The sequence below is a fragment of the Erythrolamprus reginae genome, chromosome 3, assembly GCF_031021105.1.
Source record: "Erythrolamprus reginae isolate rEryReg1 chromosome 3, rEryReg1.hap1, whole genome shotgun sequence".
Classification (NCBI taxonomy): domain Eukaryota; kingdom Metazoa; phylum Chordata; class Lepidosauria; order Squamata; family Dipsadidae; genus Erythrolamprus; species Erythrolamprus reginae.
This window is the reverse complement of record NC_091952.1, coordinates 163,260,999-163,273,712: the sequence shown is the minus strand read 5'-3', so window position 1 is coordinate 163,273,712 and position 12,714 is coordinate 163,260,999.

The following is a 12,714-nucleotide window of genomic DNA, read 5'->3' as shown; positions in this document are numbered from 1 at the left end:
TTGAAATGAAGATGAGCACCACCCCCTAGAGTTGGGGATAACTAGCACATATGTGTGAGGGGAACTTTAACTTTATGTTGACATTTATAAGGGACTTGATTTCAGTGAGAAGAGATTGACCAAAACGATCCAAATTGACTTGATTATACTACGTTCCAGCTAGCACACATTTTCACTGGCAAATTTCTCAAGACTACCCCAGAAAAGAAAACATGCTCCTGAAAGTCACATAAAAAGCTTTTTAAAAAAGAGCTTACATTAAGGAAATTTACATTAAAGATGACTACATCAAGGAAATTTACATATCAAAGAGCAAAAATTTGGAATAATTTGCATTTTAAAAGGTTCTTAAGCAATTTATTTTAATGGCTACATGAATTAGGGAAGAGGTATACAAAGGCTGGGGAGAGTAAGAGATATTGGAAACAAAACAGTCACACTGTATTACCAATTTAAAAAAAATATTTAAACAATCCTATAGAAAGAATATACTATTATGCTATTAATACCAACAGTAAAGTGACAAGATTTTAATTGATATGCTCTGTTTATAACAGGACAGTGCGATCAACATTTTTATAAAGCACCGGAAAAAACCTATTTAATAATCAATTAATGGGGGGCAGAGTAAACTTATAATGAAGAATACTCTTAATTCCAATTCAGCTGATTTATTAAACTTGCAGAAGCTGATCATATATGTCTAAAAATCTCATTTGAATCAACACTATATATAGTACTTTAATCTTTCCTTTTAGTGATTAAGGAAGGCCCTGTTTAAAAAGTATGAACACTGAACAGAAAGATGTTTATAGATTATTCTTGCTTATATAGAATGGGAAGTCATGCTCCAGATGGCCTTAACATATGGGGAGATCAGCGAAGATTTAAAGATATATTGTTTGTAGTATGAAACAGCTTATATGTCCAGATGCTGAAAGTGAAATAAATGAACATGTTTTCTAAAAAAAACACTCTCCAAATATTGCTGGTAGGCATTTTGACAGACTAAATGGTTCTTTTAAAACAAGAACTGTTGATTATACTATGCATGTTAAATATTTCTGGTGTGGGAGGGGAGAAAAAGCCTTAGATAAACTAGCCAAAGGCTGTAGCTTAGTAATTGGACATAGGCTTGTATACACAGAGTCCAGAGATCAATGTGTGACATGGTTAAACAGACCTAGAAAATTCAGAAATTTTAAAACCTGCAGTGGTCAATCACTGGAGACAAAAATATATTCTGCCAGAAAGACTCCAGTTGCAATTTAAAAAGAAAAAAATAGGTTGCAAGAAGGAAAGATTAAGATTTTTTAAAAAAACATTTAATTGGATTTGTATGCCGCCCCTCTCACACCATGTACAAAAAACAGTAATAACAATCCAATTAATAATACATTAAAACAATCTTTAAAATCCTAATTAAAAACTATCAATACCATTTATTCGCCAATCATACTAAAAACATTCATTGGTCAGGGGGGGAAGATCTAAAAACCCCAGGCCTGGCAGCAAAGATGAGTTTTTAAACTCTTTTGGAAGGCAAGGAGGGTGGGGCAGTGCGAATCTCTGGGGGGAGCTGATTCCAGAGGGCCGGGGCCCCCACAGAGAAGGCTCTTCCCCTAGGTCCCACCAGCCAACATTGTTTGGTCGACAGGACCGTAAGGAGACCAACTCTGTGGGACCTCACTGGTCACTGGGATTCGTGCAGCAGAAGGCGGTCTCGGAGATAGTCTGGTCCTATGCCCTGTAGGGCTTTATAGGTAAGAAAAATAGGAAAACTCCAGTATATTTAGTTAATGTTTATAAAGGAATCTACTCTCTTCTTTGATACAGCCTGAACTCACATCTGGCAAAAAGTCAAGAGCTATTGAAGTTTTGTTTCTCAGGACATCTAATGGTGTTCCTATGTTCTATTTATATCTTTGTCCATTTTTTCCATTATAGCAATGGTAATAGAACTTACACTTATATATCGCCCCATAGTGTTTTACAGCACACTGAGCAGTTTATAATGTCAGCATTATTTGCATATTGCCCTAAACAATGTGGGCCCTCATTTTATCACCCTCAGAAAAATGTAAGGCTGAGTCAACCTTGAATCCTATCAGGATGAACTTCATACTGTGAGCAGTTATCCAGCAATACTGCATTTCAATCAGGTTGTTGAAAAGAAATTATAGTAACATGTTTTTCTTTATTACTGATCATTCAGTATTGTGATTTACTATTTAGATGATTCATTATATCCATACAATAATTCTGTTTTCATGCTTCACTGAAAAATAACAATAAGTTGAGCTCATTGAGTTAAACCTGATGCTTGGGCATATCAATATTACAAAGTTACTTTTCCCCAATTTTAAGGAACTTATGATGAATGCAATCTACAGTATACACATCCAGCCTATCCCCATTGAAAAAGATTATTCAAATCTTTGCAATTCTCTTGGTCATAACATGGAAATGGTTTGTCATTGCCTTCTCCCAGGATTCAAAATCTAATTTACATCCCTGGTATTTCCCAGTGGTCCCACATGGAAATGTTTTGTGGTCTGACCTTACTCAATATTTGGCCTGACCTTACGTTCTTAGACTATCTAACATCTGCTATAAGCTGCCAGCTTAGCTGGGTAACTACTATTGCAACTGGTGAAGTGTATTAACTTTGGTTTTCAAATAACTGGTCAACTACTAAGGTCATTAATCAGCAATAGAAGTAGTTAAAATTACAAGTCATTACTAACATGTGAGAAATCATTTAAACTAATGGATATTGGGTTTGCTGCTAAGAGTGCATAAAGTATCACCACCCCGAGTTTTAGATTTATAACCAGAGAAACAAGTTTAGAAAGCTGTAAATTCCCATTAACCCTTAGTCCCAATTAAAGCAGAAATCACAGCGGGTTCTTTAACTAGCTGGTGTTAAACCATTTTCACAATTTACATAACAGAGTTTTTTCAACTTACCCAAAGGCAGAGATTATTTCTTTTACTCTATTTCTTTTTTCTCCTATAGTGTATTATGTGAATTTATTATCCTTGCCATCAAAGCCATCAGGCTTAGTGGATGTGCTTGAGAAAGATACTCAGTTGACTCAAATGACTGATACGATGATAAAATCAGATCACTCACGCTGCATTGCAAATAGTCCTAAAGTTATGAGCAAGATAAATTGGATATTAGGATTTCTTTGGACCTCTCTAAAGTCTATTGATAGGAATTGACCAAAAGATCTCTGTTAGAGGCATAGAAAAAAGTTGGGCTTGTTTATTAATCCATAAAACAATTTTATTTTAATCCCTCCCAGAAGTTGGTCAATCAGAAGAGAGCTGGAAGGGATCTTGGTGGTCTTCTATCTATTTTATTATTTTATTTTATTTTATTTTATTTTATTTTATTTTATTATTATTTTATTTTATTTTATTTTATTTTATTTTATTTTATTTTATTTTATTTTATTTTATTTTATTTATTTTATTTTATTTTATTTTATTTTATTTTATTTTATTTTATTTTATTTTATTTTATTTTATTTTATTTTATTTTATTTTATTTTATTTTATTTTATTTTATTTTATTTTATTTTATTTTATTTTATTTTATTTTATTTTATTTTATTTTATTTTATTTTATTTTATTTTATTTTATTTTATTTTATTTTATTTTATTTTATTTTATTTTATTTTATTTTATTTTATTTTATTTTATTTTATTTTATTTTATTTTATTTTATTTTATTTTATTATTTATTTATCCAATACACAAATACATAGGAAGAAAGATAGACATGTGATTTATTTATTTATTTATTTATTATCAATTTATTATTAATAAATTATTTACACAATTTATTATCCGAAGAAACTTAGAGGAGAGGATATATGAAAGGAAGAGAATATATAAGGAAGAGAATATATAAGATAGGTGAAAGAAAGGAAAGACAATTGGACAGGGGATGAAAGGCACACCAATGCACTTATGTATGCCCCTTACTGGCCTCTTAGGAACCTGGAGAGGTCAATCGTGGAGAGTCTAAGGAAGAAGTGTTGGGGGTTAGGGGTTGACACAATTGAGTCCAGTAGTGAGTTCCACACTTCGATAACTCGATTGTTGAAATCATATTTTTTACAGTCAAGTTTGGAGCGGTTCGTATTAAGTTTGAATCTGTTGCGTGCTCTTGTGTTATTGCGGTTGAAGCTGAAGTAGTCATTGACCGGTAGGACATTGCAGCATATGATCTTGTGGGCAATACTCAAATCGTGTTTTAGGCGCTGTAGTTCTAGGCTTTCTAGGCCCATGATTGTTAGTCTATTTTCGTAGGATATTCTGTTTCAAGTGGAGGAGTGAAGGGCTCTTCTGGTGAAATATCTTTGGACATTTTCAAGGGTGTTGATGTCTGAGATGTGGTATGGTTTCCAGACAGATGAGCAGTAGTCTAAGATGGGTCTGGCAAAAGTTTTGTAGGCTCATATGAATAGTGTGAGATTGCCTGAGCAGAAGCTGCGTAGGATCAGGTTAACAACTCTAGAGGCTTTTTTGGTGATATTGTTGCAATGGGCTTTAGCACTTAGGTCATTCGATATTAGTATTCCAAGGTCTTTTACAGAATGTGGGTTAGCCGTGAGAGATTAATTATTCAGTTCGTATGTGCGGTTTGGATTCTTTTTACTGATGTGGAGGGTAGAGCATTTGTTGGTTGATATTTGAAGTTGCCAGGTGTTAGACCAGTCTGAGACAAAGTCCAGGTCTTTTTGGAGAGTGAGTGTGTTATCAGTGGTGTTGAAAAGTTTCACATTGTTGGCAAAAAGAACACAGTTCGATATGGTCACAGAGATCATTGATGTAGAGAATGAAGAGAGTAGGACTAGTATGCTTCCCTGGGGAACGCCGCTTATGACAGGGGCGGGGGTGGAGATGGCGCTACCAATTTTGACAATTTATTGTCTGTTTGACAGGAATGCAGTAATCCAGTTGTGGAGGAGTCCTGAGATGCCATAGGATTTGAGTTTTAGGAGTAGTTTGTCGTGGACCACTGAGTCGAAGGCTTTGCAAAAGTCTATATAAATTGCATCAATGGATTTTCCTTGGTCGAGGAGGGTAGTCCAAATGTTTTTGCAGTGAAGTAGTTGTAGGTTGCAGGATAGTTTCTTTCTGAATCCAAATTGTTTGTTTGTCTAGTCCAACCCCCTGCTCAAGCAAGAGATCCTATAACATTTCAGATAGATGGCTGTCCAATCCTTTCTTAAAAACCTACAGTAATGAAACACCTACAACTTCCAAAGGCAAGCTGTCCCACTGGTTAATTTCCTCACTGTAAGGAAGTTCTACTTAGTTCCAGATTGCTTCTCTCCTGGATTGTTTCTTGTCTTGCCTTCTGGTGCTTTGTAAAATAAGTTGACTCCCTCCTCAAAGAGTGGAATACTGCTATCAGGTTACCCATAGTCCTTTTTAAAAATCTCTCTCTCTCTCTCTAGAATAGCCATACTCAATTCCTGTAACTGTTCTTCATATGTTTTCATCTCCAAGCCCTTAATCGTCTTAGTTGCTCTTCTTTTCAAGTGCTTTGGCATGTGCTTAGTTTTTTCAGCCATGCTTGTTATATACAAGGGTAGTCAATATAAACTGTATATAATCAACGGTCAGCTCCTACTGAAATTAACAGGATAAATTAGCTGTGATTTTGATAGGACAAAATATGACTAACATAGCTTAGATAACTCCAAAGAAATTTAAATGTCCAGATTTAAAAATAACAAAAAATATTATTGAACTTCTACTTTTATGGATATGTTTATAATTTTAAGCATGGCTCAGAAAGTAAAAGTTACTGGAAAACAGTAACTCCCCACTTGCCACCTTTTCCTCAATACAACAACCTGAACTTAGAAAAAGTGATTGGCTGGGTGACTTTGGGCTAGTTATGCTTTACAAATCCAATCTACCTTACAGGATTGTTGTAGGAAAAATAGGAATATTGTGTATGTTCACTGCTTACATAGATAATGAATAATTATATGATTAATTTATATAAAATATTAATGGAGAAATGGATAAAAATAAAACCTGACAATCGCTTACAACCAAAATATTAAAAATGGAAGTTAAGGCTTGATTTTGGCAAGCTATTCAAACTAATGCAATCAAGGCTAGAATTGAAAATCATCAAATGATTTAAAATGCATATTGCACAATGAAACAGAATAAATTGTAGAACATATACTCATCCCATGAAAGAAGATAATGCAAATTTGTTATAACAATGACATAACACCAATGCCAAAATGATTTACTGGAACATCTGTAAAAATTTTAATTGGCCAGTAATAAAAAATTCATTGGAAGATAAGAATTGAAAAAGTAGTAAAAAATGAGCAGGTTAAAATATTGTGGGACTGCTAATACAGAGTGATAAAATCATAACACGCCAGATATAACTGTTGCTGAAAAGAGAAAAGTGTGCATAATTGATTACCAGGAGAAAAAAGATACAATTGGAGAAACAATTGGAGAAAATTGCAATATATCAAGATGTGAAAATCAAAATTGAAAGGTTATGGCATAAATCAGTGGTGGTGGTGCCAGTGGTTATTGGTACACTGGGTGACATAGCAAAAAATTTGGACAGCACTTAGAAAATCTATGCAATGAAAACAAACTTTTCACATAACTTACAAAAGACATTGATCGATGCAACTTTTCGACATAGAAACACAGAAACATAGAATCATAGAAGATTGACGGCAGAAAAAGACCTCATGGTCCATCTAGTCTGCCCTTATACTATTTCTTGTATTTTATCTTAGGATGGAAGTTTATCCCAGGCATGTTTAAATTCAGGTATTGTGGATTTACCAACCACGTCTGCTGGAAGTTTTTTCCAAGCATCTACTACTCTTTCAGTAAAATAATATTTTCTCATGTTGCTTCTGATTTCCCCCCCATCTAACCTCAGATTGTGCCCCTTTGTTCTTGTGTTCACTTTCCTATTAAAAACACTTCTCTTCTGAACCCTATTTAACCCTTTAAAATATTTAAATGTTTCGAAGATATCCCCCCTTTTCCCTTCTGTCCTCCAGACTATACAGATTGAGTTCATTAAGTCTTTCCTGATAAGTTTTATGCTTAAGACCTTCCACCATTTTTGTAGCCCCCTCTTTGGACCCATTCAATTTTATCAATATATTTTTGTAGGTGAGGTCTCCAGAACTGAAATTCCAAATGTGGTCTCACCATACAGTGAACAAGGGAAATTTACATCAACTACATATTTAAATCAGAGGTCGTATATTACGGAAATGCCAGCTAAATAGCCAGCATGTCTTCTCCCTTTCTCATTTCCACCTCTATTTTGCTGCCCTTTGACCAGAACTGGCTGGTATAACAAAACACTGCTTCCTTTGGGACTGTTCATTGCTAATTTTATTGCTGCTTCTATTCCAAAGTAATCCATTATCTTGAAGTGATGGTCCTTGTTATGTACTAATACCAGGTCCAGCGTTTGAGCAGAAGAATGTTCAAATGCTATTGGTTGATGCATCTGACAGCTCCTTGTTAGACTGCAAGTTGCTGGTTGTACAGAGAAGTTGCCTACTAAAGAATTTCCTTTGAAGTGTATATCCTGTCATTATTCCTACAACTTAACAGTCCATATATTCAACATCATAATATTTTAAATGATATTTGTGCATTGGTTGCCGATTAGTTTCCAGACACAATTCAAAGTGTTGGTGATGACCTATAAAGCCCTACATGGCATCGGACCAGACTACTTACGGGACCACCTTCTGCCGCATAAATCCCAGAGGCCAATCAGGTCCTACAGAGTTGGCCTTCTCCAGGTCCCATTAACCAGACAATATCACCTGGCGGGCCCTAGGGGAAGAGCCTACTTTGTGACGGCCCTGGCCCTCTGGAACCAGCTCCCTCCAGGGATTCGAACTGCCCCACCCTCCTCGCCTTTTGCAAGAGCCTTAAGACCTATCTATGTCACCAGGCCTGGGGCAACTAGCACATGCCCCCCCTTTCTGACCATTAAAAGTTATGTGTGGTTATGATTGTTAATATTTATTGTTTGATTATGTAATATTGATTGTTTTTTCAAGATAATGAGTTTTAGTCATAGTTTTAATTATTAGATTTGTACCTCTATTGTTTTTATTGTTGTCGTGAGTCACCCTGAATCTCCGGAGCGGAGTGGCATACAAGTGTAATAAATTATTATTATTATTATTATTATTATTATTATTATTATTATTATTATTATTATTATTATGTCAATACAACATAGCAAACGAGATCACTATGCTGGATTTCGTATTTCATCACCAGTCAGACGCTTCCCAAGCACCTAGGACTGCGTGATGTAGCGGCAAATTATGTATGCCGATCCCAGTAAAGCAGCCTTTTGCAATTGACAGATGGAGATTTTATCAATTCCGATGGTTTTCAAATGTCCGCTGAGATCCTTTGGAACTGCGCCCAGTGTGCCAAGTACCACTGGGACCACTTTCACTAGCTTGTGCCAGAGTCATTGCAGCTTGATTTTTAGATCTTTGTATTTCACTAATTTCTCTAGCTGCTTCTCCTCAATTCTGCTGTCTCCTGGGATTGCGATGTCGATGATCCATACTTTCTTTTTCTCCACAATAAGGATGTCTAGTGTGTTATGCTTCAGAATTCGGTCAGTCTGAAGTCGGAAGTCCCACAGTAGTTTATTATTATTATTATTATTATTATTATTATTATTATTATTATTATTATTATTGCTGTTGTTATTGTTGTTGTTGTTATTAATTATTGCTCTGTGTCAGAAAAAAATGCCATATTTTGTATTCACAGTGACCTGTTCAACTTAACTTATCTCTTCTGCTCTATGAACAAACAAAATAAGTTAATATAGATCAATTTTGAACCAATGGCTTTCTTCCCTATCTTGAGTATGTGCATCTTCTCTCTAACTCTATTTGGAAAAACTAAGGGTTGTTGTTATTTTTTTTGGGCACAAATCCTATTAGCACATAGCAATTTAGACTTATGTACTGCTTTATAGTGGTGTACAGCGCTCTCTAAGTGGTTTACAGAATCAACATATTGCCCCCAACAACCTGGGTACTCATTTTACCGACCTGGGAAGGATGGAAGGCTGAGGCAACCTTGAGCCTGGTGAGGTTTGAACTGCCAAATTACAGTCAGCTAGCAGTCAGCTGAAGTAGCTTGCAGTACTGTACTCTAACCACTACACCACCTCTGCTCATCACTTTAACCAGAAACCTAATAGGTAACAAGAACCTGTTGAAATTCTAATGCTCTCAGCTTTTATTTTAGGTCCAACTTTAACTCAATAAAATAGAAAAAATAGCTGGCATCTTTTGGTTCTCAAGACCAAACAAATAAACAAGCAAACAAACAAATATATAGTATATACAAACAAAAGAAAATGTTTGTCACTTGAGCAAGCATTGGGATTTTTGAACTTCATTAACTTCAATGATGAAATGCTTGAATGTAACAAAATGAAAATATCAATTTCACAATTGTAATATTCTAAAACAACAACAACAGAAGCAACATATTGCAGAAGAGACGGAGTAACGACTCGGACACCAGAGCTGGATTTAAACTTGGGTCATTTTTATTATAATAAATTTGCATAATTTATTAATTAAATTAGCATGAATTAGCATAAATTTGCATAAATCAACATATTCAACTATGACCCGGAAACAGTGGACCTGCAGGGTCAAACAAACACTTCCGGGGCGGAAATGACGTAAAAGGTCAACATTCCTGGGCAACTAAGGGCGTAGTCGATGCTGGTCCAGGTGAGGGACCTCTCCCTCACCTGAGACCCTGCCATGCACTCGCATGAGGGGGGTCCCGCCGGCTCACCCCTACCATGGGACTTCAATAGCGGGACCCAAAGACAGGTTCCCCCCAAGTGCGCAGGTAGCACCCACCATGGGCTTGGAGAGAACCTGTCAATCATCCCCAAAGATGCCCAAGGGAGAACGCGCAGTTGCTGAACCACCACCCAGATTTCCGCCCCTAACCTGCCACGGAGCGGGGGTCAGATCTCTATCTTGGCCCCCCGACTCCCCCCTCTATCTGCGCCAGCTCACGCAGAGACCGCTGCAGGTCCTGTAAGAAAATGGCGTTCCCCTGTTCTGACAGGTGAACGCCATCGGCCCGGTAAAGCCACGGCCGATCTACGGTGATGAGGGGATGGGCCACTACAACCCCACCTAATTCTTTGACTGTTTTTCCCACGGCCTTATTCACCCTACGCCTGACCCGGTGTATGGCCCTAAGGGAAATGGCGTCCCTCCAAACGATCCTTGGGAGGATCTCTGACCACACCACTTGCGTGGTGGGCCACACCGTGCGAAGCCACCGCAGGTCTTCGCGCGCCTGGATGATCAATGGAAGACCACCAAGCAGGCACAGGTCATTGCCACCGAGGTGCAAGACCAGCCATCTGGGTGCGGCTATGGGTTGCCGACCACCCAGTCCCATCTGGGCGCGACCCTGGGTAGCCGCCCGCCCAGCAGCGCCGGGTACCGCCCTGAGATGCTGAGTACCCAGCAACGTCGGTAGGAGCCCCTCCCACCGCATACCCCTCCGGCCCATCCAAACAACATTGACCCACCGTCCCAACGACAGCTGGGTCCCAATGGCGCTTCTGGCTGCTGAGCGGCCGGCCCAGAAGACCATGCTGTGGCCACACAGCAGCGCCGTCAGTTTCTGCCTGGACTGGGAACCTGGAAGAGGACACACACAGAGAGGTTACCTAGCCTAAACCCTGCCCAGAATCCTCAGCGGGCCTAACATAACCCAAATATGCCGCTGACCGCCAGCGGCCGATCTCCTGAATCTGTTGGGCCGGGAAAAAAGAAAGTGCCGCGCTAGTGGCGGCGCCGATACGGAACGAATGCGTTCCGTAGCCGGCGGGATCCATGCCTACCTGAGCCATTGCCTTCGACACTACCGCCCAGAATTGATACCGGGTCAGGGGGGTGCCATCCTGGTGTTGAAAAAGGTACCCACGCCCTGAACCCCGCAAGCTACAAAAATGCTGCAAAGCAGCCACCGGGCATACAGACTGATCGGTGGCTGCGCTAAGCTCAATTCTAACCCCTCTGTGTAACTGATCTGTCTTGGAATGTCTCACCAAAAGGGAGACACCCCCCTGCCTAAAGGTCAGATCAGTGAGCTGGAAAGCACGGAGCGACAAGTCAGACTGCGAGGAGGCCATTGCCTCGCTGACCCTAAGGGCCCCAAAAAACATAACACAAGTCGCTGCCCTAAAAAGACGGGCCTCGTACAGAGAGGCACACAGACTGTCCAATGCCTGATTAATCAAAGACAGCTGCTGAACCGTCAGGGCCTGACGAGTGTCAGAAGGGAACCCCTGTCGCTCCCGCACCCAGCCTTCCAGCATCCTCCGGATGCGAAAATCACCCGAAAAATCACTAAACCCCCCCGCCTTGGACAGAAAGGCGAGGCCGGCTAACCTAGACCTGATAGTCCTAACTGAAAGGCCACGCCCCTTCAGCAGGACACAAAATTCAGCTAGGTGCTCAACCGGGACAGGCCAGCTATGGGGGTAACCCCTACCCTGCCTGAAATCCCCAAACTCCTTACCTGCACGCTGGTAAGCTCGCAGGGTGCCAGGTGCTACAGATAAGGCAATCGCCCTGGAGGCCTCGTCTCTCCAGCTCTCGGGAGCCCGCCCAGGCTCCACAGGTGGGCTGGAAACACCTCTGGCGACTCTCGGGCCCACGGGGCCAGGGTCCGAAACCTGGACAACTGACCACGGGACAAAGCGTCAGCCACCCCGTTATCTAGCCCCGGGACGTGCCTGGCCAAAAACAATGCGTTCAGAGACAAGGACCTGTGCACAAAATGGCGGACAAGCCGCATTACCCTGTCACTCTTAGAGGACAGGGCGTTCACCACATGGACAACCGCTAGATTGTCACACCAAAAATGCACGGTCTTGTCCCTGAACTGCTCTCCCCAGAGCTCTAAGGCCACTATCAAGTGGAAAAGCTCCAAAAAGGTCAAGTCCTTAACCAATGAACAGGCACTCCATTCCGGAGGCCATGCCGACCAGCACCACTGGTCACCTAACACTACCCCAAAACCGCAAGTCCCTGCGGCGTCAGAACACAGCTGCAGCTCCGCTTCCAAAAGAAGCTCGTGCCGCCAGAAAGACAACCCGTTAAAATGTTCCAAAAACTCCCGCCACACGCAGAGGTCAGCCCTGACCCCAGCGCATAAGCGGGTACGATGGTGGGGCAAACGTAGCCCCTTCATCGCATCATACAACCGGCGAGAAAAAGCCCTGCCTGGCACCACTACCCGACAGGCAAAATTAAGGATCCCGGCCAATTCCTGGAGCTGCCGAAGAGTAACCTTCCTGCAGCCCAAGACCGCCTCAAGCTTGCTCCTAATTTTAATCAACTTATCCAGGGGCAATCTGGAAGATTGCTCCTCTGAATCCAATTCAATACCGAGGAAGGTAATCCTGGTGGCAGGGCCTTCGGTCTTCTCAGGGGCTAAAGGCACCCCCAATTGAGCACAAAGGGCTTCGAAGTCCCGCATCAAAGCAAAACATTGCTCCGAGTGCGCCGGCCCGGCCATCAAGAAATCATCAAGGTAATGAACGACTGAACCCAGGCCACTACGCCTCCTGAGCACCCACTCCAGGA